The sequence below is a fragment of the Myodes glareolus genome, chromosome 20 (genome assembly GCF_982192425.1).
Source record: "Myodes glareolus chromosome 20, mMyoGla1.1, whole genome shotgun sequence".
In the NCBI taxonomy this organism is placed as follows: domain Eukaryota; kingdom Metazoa; phylum Chordata; class Mammalia; order Rodentia; family Cricetidae; genus Myodes; species Myodes glareolus.
In genome coordinates this window covers 40,283,780-40,296,374 of record NC_142045.1, presented here as the reverse complement: position 1 = coordinate 40,296,374, position 12,595 = coordinate 40,283,780, and the positions used below count along the sequence as shown (strand labels likewise).

At 36.4% G+C, this 12,595-nt stretch overlaps 1 pseudogene; it reads right to left on the bottom strand.

Moving 5' to 3' along the window:
• Positions 1-7,460: 7,460 nt before the first annotated feature.
• LOC125393861 (mitochondrial intermembrane space import and assembly protein 40 pseudogene) lies at positions 7,461-7,840 on the bottom strand (annotated as a pseudogene).
• Between the last annotated feature and the right edge of the window lie 4,755 nt (positions 7,841-12,595).

The window sequence follows — 12,595 nt, the reverse complement described above, 5'->3', positions numbered from 1 at the left end:
TTCCCTATGTGAGGCAGAAAAAGTCTGTGCATCTTTCCTGATGAATACTGTCATAGAACACTTGTAACTAGCAATCAGTGCTTGGATTTCAACGCCATTGTGCAGTTATATTCTTGTGTACCTAAAACCAAAGGATCAAAGCATATAATCAACCTACTAAACACCCTACAAGATTTATGACACTCTTTCCTGCATTTGTTGTATGATTTTCTAAACATATTGATGAATTTTCTCCTAACCCTTTCACTCATTCTTTAGATGGAGTATAAAGCTTTGGGAAATAGCATTCATATAGAGGAGGAAATTCTAGGACATTCAAATAATTAACAAATTGTAGTGATTATCTTCTAGGATAACAGGTTTTAGCCAACATTACATCTTGCTAACGTAAAAGCTTAACTGAAAAAAAAAACTATTTCATTCATAGCTTCATAATGCCACAAAAAAATGGCATTACTGAAGGCACTGCACAAGGGTATGTATATCCTAGTGAAGAGTTCAACAAGCACCAGTTTAAGAGAAATAATATATATAAAGTAAATACAAGTCGATTTAGGGAGCTCATAGATTTTTTTAAATGTATTTAATATTGTCTCTTATTTTCTAAGAATTACACTCCTAGAAATATGACTGCACAGAATTTATAATTGGCTTGGGTTTAATGCAAAATTAAGTCCTGCAGAGTAAATTAAATGCTTTGACGGTAAAGACTCATTTGAGAGCTTTTAAATTTAATATATTTACTAGTTGTATTTTAAATATACAAAGTATTTGTGGGAATGCATTATTCACTGAATGTATGCTTTTGCCCAGAGAGGCGATAGCAATGTGTCAGAGTCCCTATAAGTGGAGTTGCAAGTATTTGTGAGCAATTACGTGTGTGCTTGGAACCAAATCCTGGTTGTTCTCTTAACCACTGAGCAATGTCTCTAGCCCATAAAAGCTTTTCTTTTTTTATTTATTTTTTTATTAAATTATAAAAGTTTCCATTTCAGCCCCTCCTCCCAACACCCTCCCACTCCCCCCACTCCCTCTCCTCCTCCCTCTCCATTCCCTAGAGCAGTCAGGGTTTCTTTTATTATATGACATAACATTTCTAATGTCATGGCATTGGCTATTATGACTGTCTATCTTAATAATGAGTACTTAAAGACTCCAAAGTAAACAATTTTTTAGACCATGCAACCAATTCAGATTTAATACTCATGTGTTTCTATGTAAACCTCATGTCTCATGCACCAAACTGTGTCTTGCACACATATAGGTGGCAGTGTCACATAAAATTCATAGTGGCTTGTAATTTTCTAGGAAGACTGTAACTCACAGTCGGCATCCATCCATAACAGCTAATTCTCCTAGTGTTATGTTGGTGTGTTCCTCTCATGAGTCTTGTGTGTGAATTATATTGCAGGTATCTGGAAGATCTAACATTATTTGCTTCAAGGGAGCACAAAGGTGCTTTACTTTGGTTTGATTCTGAACGAAAAAGTATGCATTGATGACATTTCATATATTCTAACTCTTAAAAAATTGAGTAACTATATATCTCTATATGTCTACTTTTGCTAGAAAAAGATACATTATCACAGTAGTCGTTATCAGTAGACTAAACAACTGTCACAATGAACTATACTGCACAGGCTATATGAAAACAAGTCATAGGAACTCTACACTCTACAGTGATTTTTTGGATGCCTTTACATACTGAAGGATTTACTAAAGCCTGGGAAGACAGCTCATTTGGTAGAGTATATGCTACAAAAGCATGAGGACGTGTGTCCCATCCCTGCTTCCATGAGGACATGTGCCCTATCCCTGCTTCTGTGCTCAAAGGTAGGCCTGGTGGGATGGATGCATTTGTAACTCTTCATCCAGGAGTCACGGACGGCCGAATGAATTCTTGGGCCTCACTGACAAGCCAGACTAGTTGAGTCAGTGAGCTCCAAATCAGAGAAATCCTGTCTCAAGAAGTAAGGTGGGGAATGGAGTGAGAGCTCACTAGTCAAAGCATGTGTTGCTTTTGTAGATCTAGGTTTCATTCTCAGAACCCAAATGGTGACTCACAACTGTCTGTAACCCTTTTTCTCCTGGGTATTTTAAGCCTTTTTTGATTTCCCCAGGCTCATGCATGCATATGTAGCACATATATACAGACAGATACACATGCATAAAATAAAATACATTGTTAAAAAAAGTAATGTGCATAGTGCCTGAGAAACAACATAAGAAATTATCTTCTGATCTTCTGGCTTCCACATGCATCCACAAACACATGCACCTGGATACACATGTGCATATGCATATATAAGCATAACACACACACACAGTCTACAATGGACAAAAGTGAACAGATATAATACTCTGTGATGTTTATGTATCACTGAATTATACACAAAAAACCACAGAAGTTCTGGAGTTCTTGTTGTTATTTACTCGATTTCCATAAAGATGATAGGATCAGTATGTAGGTATTATCTCATTCTGCCAACAGAGAGCTGATGTGATGCAATTGTGTCTTTGTTGTTAGTTTCCAGTGAACCTCTCTCCATGAGTTTCGTGAATTGCGGAGCTATTTGATCACTAAAAGTAGTTTTGTTTTGGCAAGTTGTATTGGCTTATTGTTCTCTATCAACTTGTTACTCTTACTTTCCAAGAATCACTGCCATGATGAGAAGGCTTTGGGAATCATGAAGACCTTTTCTTGGGTACACAGTTCATGGCCAAACAAGTGGTTATATCAGGGCACAGCTGTACCTGTATCCTATCTGTCTGTTTCAGGGAAACAATAGCCTTTATCTCTGGCAGATACTCACTCATTTATTTATTACCTCTTTCGAATTTGTTCAGTTCCTACTGGAGACACTAGAAAATATTCTAAAACACTCATATTTTAAAGTACATGTAGAACTTGGCTAGAATCCTGGTTCAGCTACTAACTAGCTGCTTCACTGTATAAAATCTACAGAAAGGCTATTAAAAAAAAGTCTTATTTTGTACAAACCAGAATAACTATACTTGCCTAGTTTATTTTTCAACACTAAACAAAATTTCTAAAAGTAAATACACCCCAAAATAGATGGATATCGTATCAATTCAATATGTATACTAAGTGCAAATACATCATCATTTCTACGTTTTTAGACCTGGGACAGCAGGATGACTCAGTGTGTAACTATTTGCTGCAGAAGTTTAATATAAGTGTCTGATGCATGAAATCCATATAGAATCTTGGGATCAAATGAACTATATTTTTATAACATCTTTGATATTTTCCTTAAAATGGATTTCTAGAATTGTGGATCAAATTGTATACATCATTTTCAGCTTTTAGGTATATATTGTTTGAAAGGTATATTGATGGAAACATTCTTCTAATTTTAATACTGATGACAATGCCTTTGTTTATTGCAGGGATTCTTCTGTTAGAGGATTCTATTTTCTATAATCAAGTGTCACGTAGTTTGGGGTATAACTCAATTCTACTACATTCTCTAAGCAGAGCCCATCAGTACTCTCTGTACCTGCCTTTGATGACCCATGTCTATGCTCTACAAGAAGTAATCACAGAGCTCTTGCAGGAACTTTAAGAAGACTGGACAGTCTCCCTGACCCATGAGGATTAGTTATGTCTAACAGCAGTGCTCTGTCTGTGAACTGAGGGAGGAACTTAAAGAAAACTGCTATAAACAAACAATAAAATCAAAAAGCAAAGCAAAATAACAACAGCAACAAAAACAATCAAACAAAAGAAGGTCAATAACATTCCCAACCTAGGTGAACTGTCTGAGAAGCTTCTATAAAGCAAAGGACATGGTCAACAAGACAATATGGCAGCCTACAAGATGGAAAAAGATCTTCACCAACCTTACATCAGATAGAAGGCTGATCTCCAAAATATACAAAGAACTCAAGAAATTGGTCTTCAAAAGAACAAAATATCCAATAAGTAAAAATGGGGTACAGCCCTAAACAGAGAACTCTCAAGAGATAAATTTAAAATAAAGACACTTAAGGAAATGTTCAACATCCTTAGCCATTAAAAAATGCAAATTAAAACAACTCTGAGGTTCCATATTATATCTGCAAGAATGGCCAAGATCTAAAACACTGATGACAACTTTTGCTGGAGAGTATGTGAGATAAAGAGAACATTCCATCATTGTTGGTGGCAATGCAACTTGGCATAGTCACTTTGGAAATCAATATGGTGATTTCTCAGAAAATTAGGAAGAAACCTGCCTCAAGAACCAACAACACCACTTTTGGGTATATACCCAAAGGATACTCATTCATACCACGAGGACATGTGTTGCTATTTTTATAGCAGCATTATTTATCATATCCAGAACCCGTATACAACCTAAATTCCCCTTGACTGAAGAATGAATAAAGAAGAAATGGTACATTTATGCTACAGAGTACTTCACAGTGGAAAAAAAATAATGACATCTTGAAATTTGCGGGCAAATGAATGAATCTAGAAAACATCATATTGAGTAATGTATCCCAGATCCAGAAAAACAAATATAATATGTACTTACTCTAAGTGACTTTTTGACATAAATCAAAGAAAAACTACTCTAAAATTCACAATCTCAGAGAACCTAGACAACAATGAGGTTCTTAAGAACATGAATCTAATCTACAAAAGAAGTAGAAAAAGACAAGATCTCTTGAGTAAACTGGGAACATGGAAATCACAAGAGAGGCTAGAAGGGGAGGACAATGGAGAGGAGGGGAGTAAAGAAAAATACATAACTCAATAAAAACAATAAAACAAGCAAATGAATAAATAAATACAAAAATGAAAATATATTCATCTCTTTCCATAATACACATGACATGAGGTTGAACAATGTTATCAAATGAATCCAGGTATCTATATTTGTTGAGAAAAGGAGAGTAGGAAGGAAAGGTTGATGGTGGAGGGGAATAAGGAAGAGGAAGGAAAGAAGAAGGTGTTGCCATGGAAAGAAAGTTGAAATATCACTCCTATTCATGGATATCAATTGTTTGTAGCATGCCGGAGATCTCTGGTGAAGTGGAGTTTTCAGTCCTATAATCAGGAGAGTCTCAGAAGCATGCCAAAACAGCATTATAAAATGTTCTAAAGCTGGATTGTAGAGATGCTGCAAACTGTGACATATCGATAAAATCAGTCCATTGTACAGTCATTGTAACTAGATTTATAGTATATACATTGTAACTGTATATGATAACAAACAGTAATAAAATGTTGATGTGACTCATAGTCTGTTTATTATTAAGAAAGCAAAAAACTAGATAAAGGGAGCTCATACATATGGAATTATTCCGATTTACTAAGAGTAATACATTATAAACAAAAATTATCTTCCTCTTTAGAATAATTCCCTTTAGAATTTTAAAGTAATAAAAGTTTCAAAATATTTGAGGATATTTCTCAACAAAGTATACAGGAACTTTCCTGGAAATTTTCTGCATTAATTAAATATTGCAATACATTTATATCGATTTAAAAATTATTGAAATGGCTGTATTTTTTGTAGTTAGAAAAAATTTGTGCTCTATGGTTTAAAATTATGTTCATGACTAGTTGCATGTTACTATATGATTAAAGTTTTATGAGTTACATAAGATACAGACAAATATCTAGTTGTTATTTGCTTGAAAATTCTAGAAACCAGTTTATGCTTTTCTTTAGCTATGAAATAGAAATGTAACTTTTAAAGGCTATTTTTTTCAGGCATTTATCTTGTTTGCTTTTGTAACGTTGTCAGGCTTTTTTCTGCCTGTCACCAGATCTTGGACCTTGTCACTGCATCTGTCAGCATTTGCTGATTTAAAATAGGATCAAAACAGTCATGTTTCCTGCCCAAGGTCACACAGCTTGTATAACTGGAATTCCTAGCACAAAATGACTTATAGGCTCCAATCATAATAGAACCGCATATCTTTAAAATTATTTCTTTTATACTTTAAGATTATAATATCCCCATTCCCTCACTCTAGAACTTCTTGCGTGCCCCTCCTCTCTCTCTTTTAAATCCATACCCTCTTTTTTTTCATCAAATTGCTTTTACATAAATAAATGCTGTTGCTGAACATTCATCCTGAAAAGAAACATGTTGGTATAGCCTTATAGAAGAAAGATCATATTTTTTTTAAAGTTTTCACTTAGTGCTACTAATTCCCTAACATTTAGATACCTCAGTTTCCCCTTTTCACTTGTAAAGTAAGAACAGAACAGAAGAACCCTATGTTAAACTTCTGCCTGGTTGATTTCCAGATTTGACAATCCAAACATCTTGGTTCTGCAAAAATTTACACTGAGTCTTTTTCACCATGGAGTTTTCAAAAGTTTTCAAGAGATTCCCCCCTTGCACAAAAAAAATCTCAATCCTGAGCTTTTGAGTGGATACAGAAAAATATTTTGGACCATCTCCCTTCTTCCTTGCTCCCAGAAAAAGGGGTCTATATGTAGTGTACATTAATATACCAATGCCTGTTCTTTTGAGACACTTACACATTTAATTTTTGAAGGCAACAAAAAATTGAAACTGCTTCTGAAACATGCAATTCTACTATGAACTCCAGGTTGCTTTCAAGTTCCATTCTTGCAAGCTACCATATATGTGAATAATTTCACTTCTTGTGTCCTCTGAGCTTCAGCAATGCATCTTAGACTCTTAGAGCTAATTTTGAAGATTCCTTTCTTCTTTTCTTTTCTCAGACAGAGTTTTTTTTTCTTTTTAATTCAGTACTTCATTCAGACCTTTCCTCTGCTGACTTTTGCTCTGGAAGTAGCTAGGTCCCACATCAATATCACAACTGACTTGACCGAGTGAACATAGACCCCCAAACAAGGGCTTTTGGAACAGCAAAACAATAAAGCAAAACCCAAGCCTCTCCTTTCACTCAGGAATAACTGGGAGTCACTGGGTCCAACGCCACCCTGCAATTGTAGATACCTTGGGGTCTGGACTGCACAGAAACTTGGGATCTAGGAACAAGGTAGCAGTCCCATGTACTCCAACTCAAGCATCTGACCACCAGCCTCTTCCAATAGGAATGGACCTACCCTTGAAGGAGTTTTGGCATCTACTTAATTTCCCAAAGAGGTGTAAAATGTACCAAAAGGAACACAACACTCAGAATAAATCAGCTTTCTCACAATGAACTTTCCTGAGTAACAACTTTTTGTTGCTGAGAAGTCATAGCACAGCATTTCAAAGTGACAAAATCCGGGGCAATCACAGAGTACATCCAGCAGTGGCTTAACTTTCAAGGACAGGTTTACATAGGTCATAGGTGTTCACACCCCTTTTCTTCAGTATATATGGCAGGTAGTCAAGACCCCTGATCAGTAAAATAAGTTATTTTGTACATAACAGTGCACAGAGGACAGAAACTTTACAGAGGTGACCAAAAGGCATTGTACAGAAAGTCTCATGGTGAGTGGCAGCCAGGGCCTCTGGCCTTCAGGAGCTTGACCCCTGCTCTTTGGCTGCAGAGGCCTTAGGAGCAGTTGTTTCTTCCTTGTGCTCCACTGGCTTTGCCTCCTCTTCCTCCTCCTCGTCTTGGCCCGAAACTGGTCTATACAGTCTGATCCCTAGATTTCCTCTTTGCTATAATGGAAGCAATGAAAGGCAGACTTGAACTGTTCCCTACAGTGGCCACTCGCCATTTCCCCAAGGTATGGGCAATTCCAGTTAATATTTCCATTGGGCAGCATCAATCCGTGCTCCTCATAGGGATCATTGGGGTCATCAGCCACCAGTTCCACACTGCTAGGAGTTTCATGCTCTTCTTTGGTCACAAATATGATCTGATCCTTCTCTTCCTGCCGGCAGTAGGACATGGTTGTTCCCAATGCTCGCAGCTCTCAGTGGCAGCGGATGCAGGCATAGCGGATACACCTTCAGGCCATGACATCCCTTCTCCTCTTTTCAGGCCTTGCTGGCACTGAGGCCCGTGCGGACCCAACCCCTCCAGACCTGCCTACTGTTCACCTGCCTCCAAGCCTTGGAAGTCTCCTTTGTTCTTGAATTAAGAATAGCAATCCCTTCTTCTTCCTTGAATCAATCACTAGGAAGTATGATTAGCAACAAAGCTTTCTGCTACATCTTCCTCTCGATTCATGAACACAAGTTTACTCTGATGTCCACCCGAACTCATTCATCCCCTCAGGGTGTGAGGATTTTGAGTCATCTAAATTGACTTATTCATGTCTTCTTATGAGCCACTTTAAGTCATGAGTTATAATCCATTTTTTGTATACAGTACCTTAACTGATACATTTTAGTAGCCTGTCACACATAGAAGGTAAATGACAGTAGATGGGGGGTGTTTCTCAGTATTGAACTCATTCTCTATGTGTTTGTATATTATCATTATTATATCAAAATTAGATTAAAACAATATATGACTATTCCTTATTATCTTGCATACTTTAATATTGCTCTCAAACTCTCAAACAAACTCAAAGACAAGATCTTCATAAACATCAACTTTACAGGAGAGTGGTGGCTCATGCCTTTAATCCCAACACTTGGGAGACAGATTTCTGTGAGTTTGAGGCCAGCTTGGTCTGCAAAGCAAGTTTCAGGATAGCCAGGACTGTTATACATCGAACCCCTGTCTCAAAACCAAATACTAAACTATCAACTTTGTCTGTTTCTTCTTAATTATACATTCTCACACACAGAAAATAGCCAACCTTGACAGATTTTGTTCTGGATATTAATTATTCAGTTATCATTCATTAGTCATGGAGAATATCAATGTAATATCAGACAATACTGTAAAACTTATTTACTTCAATGTCAAGACCTGAAGGATGTTGAGATTTTGTTAAACTCGAGACCCATATTTTGCACAAACCAAAACAGAAACTGCTATATTACCAACAGGAATATCAAATAAAATATCATTTAATATATGTTAAAGACAGTTGACTTCCGTTTGAACATCCATGATTTTTTTTATATGTCTATTAAAAGTGCTAGGTTGAAGTTTTTTGATAAAGCCACCTTCTGCAGGGCCATAAATATCCAAGAGTCAGGCAATTAGAACTGTCACTAGATAATCAGACTCTGTTTCTCTTGGCGCCCATTCTATAACTATATTTAGTACAAAGGAAGGGATAAAATGCAATGATAGATATGCACTATTAAAAGGATATATGACACAGGACAGAAAGACATATAGTGATGTGAAGGAGGAAGGAGTGTGTGACAGAAGAAATAAATGACACAAGTAGTTTGGACACCAGAATAGGGACAGTTTTGATGAAGATGAAAGACAGGAAAATTAAAAGAAGAAAAAGAACAGGAAACAAAAAAAAACTGTATAGGCCTCATAGGCATGATTTTAAAACTCACTGAGATAAGAAACACCTTTAGAAGGATACATCATTAATCATGGATATTTCAATTAGCTAGTATTGACTGGGCTGGTAATCATGGCATTGATAAGAGAAGCCTTCTCTCCTAGAGGCAACACAGGCTGCTTCCTGACATACTTTCTGAACAATCCATAGAAGTCAGCCTATTACACACTTGGCCCTAATGTGGTTGGGAAATGAGACAAGGATGAAAAATAGAATTGTGGTACAGAGTCAGCCGAATCCAGCGATCACGATGTCATCCTCACATTGGTGCCCTTGAGACTGTAGGTGAAGGTAACAGAAGGAAAGCACAAGACTTGAGTAAATAAATACAATAAACCATTAGAAAATGAGAAATTACCTTTTCAAAATTAGCTGACAATAATTTCAATTTCAGAATATTTATGAGAATGAAGATTTTAGTAGGAAATTAAAGGCAAGGATTTATTTCCGCTAACTTCTGAGAGTAAATATGGAGGTTCTATTTTCTATATAACTTTTCCTGATCTTGGGAGAGATACAAATATTCCTCTAAAAATTTCTATCCTCTCAGAAGAGCTTTAGTTTCAAATAGCTTTACAAGTAGTAGCATACGTTGTAAAGCTTCTTAGAATTTACTTTTAGTACCACATGTGTTTAGCACAAACAAAGAAGATATTGTACAGAAAGATAAGGTTTATTAATCTCTTTTTTAGGCCTCTTTTGAGGAGGAATCCAACCCATGGTCATGTATGGAAGGCAAATTCTCTATAATGAGAAGTTGCGTTTTATCCAGGAAATGTAGTCTGCTATGCATGACTTGGACTTTTATCACCCCAGGAAAGGACACACAACATATCTCTGCCACCTATGTTACTGAAATGGAGATTCTTACTGCTAGTTTGATCCTAGGCAGTTTTCTACTATGTCTATGAATACTGCCCGGTATTACCACACAGGAACCTTAGTTAAAACTTACTATGAAGTCATCAACAGTAGGCTCCTGCTTGTGAATTAGCATAGCGAAAGACTTGCTGGACTAGTAACAGATTTTCTTACTTGTTTATTCTACTGAGGGTTGTTTTGTGCTAAGTGATTGTATACTCAATGTTCTGTTAGCGCACTTGGCCACCATGGAGGTGTAGTATTAAGATCCTTATTTTATGGGCAAGAAAACTGAGTCATGAGGCAAGGAGTCCATCTCCATTGAACCCAGATTGAAGGACGCAGAGTGAATGTGCTAAGCACAAAACAAAGCAGCATCTACTTGAATGTGCAATTACTAGTGAGGAGAGAACTACATACTAGTTTAAATATAAATTCTTTCTTTTAATAAAAATAATTACTAAGTATGATAACAAGATATATTTTAAAGATATGAGGAGATCAAGGATGTTATTCTAAGGATAAGAGAAGTTGTCTACATTCGAGAATGCTTAGAAAAGGTTAAAACCCACATATACAAAACAAAAAAATTAAAAACAGTACAGGTCTCATCTCAGAAATAATTAGACTGAGCATTTTTAGAACAAACTATGAGTGATCATAGACAGGATAACCAGAATCAGGCCAACACAAATACTATATCCCAACAGGAATACAGTTTTAGGAACATAAAATGCCTGATTCTGGTTATCCTGGCTGTGATCACTCATAGTTCGTTCTAAAATAATGGAATCCATACATCAAGAAACTTGAGTGCATCAGACAATTGGGTTATCGTACATCAGAGAAATCTCAGTTACAATCATAGATCTTTTTCTTTCAGGTTGGTAAAAGCTAGAAGTCTAGACATCCCCCCAAAGAATTTGCCTAATTAAATCACACAGAAATTTTAAGTCATAGGTGGACAATAGATTACTATTAAGAGTTTTTAACTGGCATCATCCTAACTGATCACAAAACTGATGCTCTCACCAGTCAAGCAGTCATACAGAAAGTGAAGTGTGGCACAGGTCCTTTCTGTGAATTTCAGCAAACAGAACTCAATGTAGAAATTTCAGATGCCTAATGATGTTGGACATTTCCTTAAGTGTCTTTTGGTCATTTGAAATTCTTATTTTGAGAATTCTCTGTTTAGTTCTGTATCTCATTTTTAATTGGATTATTTTAATTTTGATGTCTAATTTCTCGAGTTCTTTGCATATTTTGGAGATCAGTCCTTTCTCTGATGTGGGATTGGTGAACATCTTTTCCCATTCAGTAGGCTGCCTTTTTGTATTACTGACTGTGTCCTTTGTTTTACAGAAGCTTCTCAGTTTCAAGAGGTCCCATTTATTTATTTTTGCTCTCAGTGTCTGTGCTACCACAGTTATATTTAAGAAGTGCTCTCTGTGCCCAAGCGTCAAAGGCTACTTTCCAGTATCCAGTGTGGTTGTATGTATATGAGGTCTTTAATTCATATGAACTTGAGATTTGGGCATGGGTATAGATATGGATCTATTTACAGTCTTCTACATGTTTACATCCAGTTATGCCAGCACCATTGTTGAGGATGCTTTCTTTCTTTCCATTGTATAATTTTAGCTTCTTTGTCAAAAATCAGGTGTTCATGGGCATGTGGATTAATATTCAGGTCTTTTATTTGATTTCATTGGTCAATCTGTCTGTTTTTTTTTGCCAATGCCAAGCTGCTTTCATAACTATAACTTTGTAATAAATCTTGATGTCAGGAATGGTGATGCCTCTGGAAGTTCCTTTACTGTACAGATTTTTTTTGGTTATGCTGGTTTTTGTTGTTGTTATTTTGTTTTTCCATATAAAGTTGAGTATTGTTTTTTCAAGGTCTGTGAAGAAATGTGTTGAGATTTTGATGGGGATTGTTTGAATCTATAAATTGCTTTTGGTAGGATTGTGGTGTTAGACAATGGTCTGTATTCTCTCAATTATATTTTAAAAAATGCTGATTGGCCAGTAGCCAGGCAGGAAGTATAGGCAGGACAACCAGATAGGAAATAGAGCTGGGTCAATAAGAACAGGAGACTTCTGGGAATTCTTAGTCTGCAGTGCTGACTCAGCCATGTAAGAAGCAAGATGTGACTGCCTCGCTGAATCAGGTACCAAGCCACATCCTAACATAGGCAAATGATGGGCTAATATAAGTTATAAGAGTTAATAAGAAGCTTGAGCTAATGGGCCAATCAGTTTATAACTAATGTAGACCTCTGTGTGATTTCTTTGGGACTTAATGATTGTGGGAACCGGTCAGGACAGGATTGACACTTTTATTATGTTTGTCTTTCCTATCCA